The following is a 4,243-nucleotide window of genomic DNA, read 5'->3' on the forward strand; positions in this document are numbered from 1 at the left end:
TGCTGTTGCCACAGTATGCAGAGTTTGGATGCCTCTCAGCATCTTGCTGGGTTGACCCGTTTGCTCTGAGCAGCATTTCTCTGATCAGGTCAGTTCTGGCACCTTCAGTGCTGCTGGATGAAGAGCTGTGAGGGGACAGCTTAGGTACGTGAGTCCTAACTGCTCCTGCCTGGGGCTTGTCTCCTCAGGTTAGACATTGCTTTGCCAGTGTAGCCGAGATGTTTTTCTTATGTCCCGAGTCAGACAGAAGTGAATTCTCCCTGGGCCTTTTGAACTTGACAGTTTGAGACAAGGTCAAAGCCTGGAGCTGCCCTCTTGAGGTGCTTGACAGAGTCTGGTTTGGCCAGTAAATGGAATAAGCCAGATTCTGTGTTGTATTCATACTCTGTGTGGCAGACTTCAGCTTTGAAGCTGAGGCTCCATCCTTCCTGGCTCAAAGAAGAGGATTCCTCTGAGACCTTAAACAATATAAGAGGTGGTGAAGAAACCAGAAGTCTAACAGTCAAGCGAGTATTGAAAGTGACTTCTAGGGCCGGCCTGGTGGCGCACTGGAGAGTGCGCCGCTTGGGAGTACAGCGGTGCTCCCGCCGAGGGTTCGGATCCCATGTGGAGACCGGTTCCCGCTCACTGGCTGAGCGCGGTGCGGGCGCAACACCGAGGGTTGCGATCCCGTTGCCAGTCCCCGGTACGGGTGCGACACCGAGGGTTGCGATCCCATTACTGGTCAGTAAAAAAAAAGACAAAAAGGAAAAAAAAAGAAAGTGACTTCTCATGGGACTCCCCTCCATAACTGGACTTAGATCTGAGGTGTCCTGTCCACCTCTAACCTCATCTGCTGCCATCCCCCTTAGTCATTCCATTCCACCATCCTGGCTTCCCCTATGGCCCCTGGGTCTTTGCCTTTCCCTCATCCTGGAAGGTTCTTCTAAGGCAGAACAGCCGAGTGGTTTGGAGTGGGTGCTATAATGCTGTTGCAGGTTGAATTGTGTCCCCGAAAAAGATACGTTGAAGTCTTAATTCCCAGAACCTGCAGATGTGACTTTATTTGGAAATAGGGTCTTTGCAGATATAACCAATTTAAGATGAGGTCATACAGGATTAGCCCTAATCCAATGACTAGTGTCCTTATTAGAAGGGAATTTAGACACAGACACACAGGGAGAACACCATGTGACGACAGAGGCAGAGACTGAAGGGATGAGTCTACAAGCCAAGGAATGCTAAGGATTGCCCACAACCACCAGAAGCTAGGAAGAGGCAGGGAAGGGTCCTCCCCTGGAGCATTCAGACAGAGCTTGGCCCTGCTAATTCCTTCATTCCAGGCTTCCAGCCTCCAGACTGGGAGAGAATAAATTTCTATTTTATAATCACCAAGTTTGTGGTAATTGGTTATGGCAGTCCTAGGAAATTAATATGAGTATACTTCAAAAAGGTCATGGAAAGACTCATATTAACTTTTTTTTTTTTTTTTGTCCTTTTTGAGACCGGCCGCACCGTGCTCAGCCAGTGAGCGCTGCTGAGCTCCCAGCACCGCACTCTCTGAGTGCGCCACGGGCTCGGCCCCTCATATTAACTTTTAATTATATTTTTCCATGACCTTTTTGAAGTGCCCTCGTGCAGATGCAAAGCTCCATCTTAGCCGCTTCTTGTTTGTGTCAGTGGAATCATCTGGAGCTTAGTTTCCTTAACAGTAAATGGGAGAATTGGGGGGTTAAATGAGATAGTAGATGTAAAGTTCGCAGCACCGTGCCTGGATTTAGTTAGCACTCAGTAAATACTAGTTTAGTAACTATTACTCCAGGTCTATGTGACGGCTGCATCCTGGCTCAGATTTCTCTGCCCCAGAAAGACCTTCCCTGACTTCCCTGCTAAGAGCAGCCTCTCCCATCACTGTCTGCTTACTGTGTGTGTTGTCCTCATAGCACTTGTCCCAAATTTGTTTACTTAAAAGAAAAAGAAAAAAAACTTCTCACTAGAGTGCCAGTTCTGAGGGCAAGGACCTTTTCTCGTCCTCTTAATGAATACGAGGGTGCTTCGAAAAGTTCAAGGAAAGATTTGCATTATCTTTTAATTCTGTTTTACCACAAACTTTTTGAAGTGCCCTCATATATAGTGACTGAGTGACCACATACAACAGATGCCAAGGACATTTAAATTGAGGGAGGGGGGAATGAGGGTGTCCCAAAGATCCTTACGTTTCTCAAAGCAAGTAACACTGATGTCCCTAAAAATTTTACAGAAATTCTTCAGTGTTTTTATTTCAAGACAGCAAGGAGGTTCCCACTCCCAACCTCAGTCTACCTTCTCTTGCCAACCTGGTACAGGATAAAAAACTGTGGGGTCACTGTTGTCACCTGGACAGAGGTATGCACTGTTTTTAAAAGTGTAGTTCTGGGGCCGGCCTGGTGACGCACTGGAGAGTGCGCTGCTTGGGAGCGCGGCGGCCCTCCCGCCAAGGGTTTGGATCCCATGTGGAGACCGGTTCCCGCTCACTGGCTGAGCGCGATGCGGGCGCACCCCCGAGGGTTGCGATCCCGTTGCCGGTCCCCGGTACGGGCGTGATACTGAGGGTTGCGATCCCGTTGCCGGTCCCCGGTACGGGCGTGATACTGAGGGTTGCGATCCCGTTGCCGGTCCCCGGTACGGGCGTGATACTGAGGGTTGCGATCCCGTTGCCGGTCCCCGGTACGGGCGTGATACTGAGGGTTGCGATCCCGTTGCCGGTCCCCGGTACGGGCGTGATACTGAGGGTTGCGATCCCGTTACCGGTCAGTAAAAAAAGACAAAAAGGAAAAAAAAAAAAGTGTAGTTCTGGCAACCTCTATGACTCAGACCTTTCTACTCCTTAAGAGACCTTGCTTTCAACTATAGGGACCCAATAACTGTTCAGCACCAAAATGAGAGGCGAGGACTTTCAGCCTTGGGGCACACATTATACCAGAGCAAGATGGTCAGCATGGTGCCCGCTGCTGGGCCAGCAGGTCCGGAAGGAGATCAGGAACTAGACAGTCCACTAACCCTGCTGATAACTACCATCTGGCCCAGAGGAGAACCCTGCAAGGGACTATGAGCTCCTCGCTGACAGGCAGGATCTGAGAGTGCCGAGAAAGCACCCGTGGAAACACTGACAGAGATGCTTCAGAGCTACGTCTCACTGTGAGCACACAGCCAGGACCCAGCCCACACTGTCAGATGTCCTGGTCACACTTGTTGAGATGGGTTTCAATGTGGACACTCTCCCTGCTTATGCCAAATGGTCTCAGAGGATGCTCATCAGTGCTCCGCCAGTGACCCCCAAGGCCTTCACTGCAGAGCAGAACCGGCCCCACCTGCCGTACATCCCCAGCCATTTTCCTGAACTTCTCAATCCGCACACCTACATCAAAGCCCCGATATACCACGAGCCTGTGTCAGACTAGCAGGTCCTTCAGGAGAAGGCTGCATCCCAGAGTCACGCCGTGGAGTGGGCACTCACCTGTTTTATGGCCAAGACGGGTGAGACCCAGAGTCTTTCCAAAGATGATGTCAGCACATTTCCACTGACTGCAGCCAGACCTTTCCCCACCCCCTACCTGACAGCTCTTGCTCTGTCTGAGCTGCAGATGCAACAAGTGGAAGAGATGGACTCCTCAGAGCCGGACGGGCAGACAGACACAGAGAACCTTGCTCTTCATATCAGCACGGACGATTTGGAGCCAGGAAGCCCACCCCCTACCTGACAGCTCTTGCTCTGTCTGAGCTGCAGATGCAACAAGTGGAAGAGATGGACTCCTCAGAGCCGGATGGGCAGACAGACACAGAGAACCTTGCTCTTCATATCAGCACGGACGATTTGGAGCCAGGAAGGAGAACACCTCTCTCCTGCAGCAGCACTCCTCCCTGTGGGGAAGCTGGAATGGGGAGAAGAACATCGTCGATCACCCCTATCCGAGACCTGTGAAGAAACCCAAGATCTGCAGGGAGAAGTTCTTCTTGTGAGCTGAGAAAGAAGCCTGGCTTGTGCAGGCATGTGGACACCATCCGCCCAGGGGAGTTAGAGGCACTCAAGGGAAGAAGAGAGGGTGACTTCCTCGTGGCCAGCCGAGGCTGCAGAGTGGGATCAGGCGTGATTTTAATAGCAAACCTTACGTTAAGATTACCTGTCTTCACTGGATGAGTGGGTTGAAGAAGATCCAATGATAACAATGAGGTTTTCTTAATCAACCAGGCCATACCATGGGACGTTTCGGCAGCTGGTGACCTC

General features: G+C 51.0%; 1 pseudogene; it reads left to right on the plus strand.

Moving 5' to 3' along the window:
- The first annotated feature begins 2,941 nt into the window (after positions 1 to 2,941).
- LOC103602227 lies at positions 2,942 to 3,978 on the plus strand (annotated as a pseudogene).
- The last annotated feature ends 265 nt before the right edge of the window (positions 3,979 to 4,243 follow it).

Source organism: Galeopterus variegatus, unplaced genomic scaffold (genome assembly GCF_000696425.1).
Source record: "Galeopterus variegatus unplaced genomic scaffold, G_variegatus-3.0.2 Scaffold4060, whole genome shotgun sequence".
Lineage (NCBI taxonomy): Eukaryota > Metazoa > Chordata > Mammalia > Dermoptera > Cynocephalidae > Galeopterus > Galeopterus variegatus.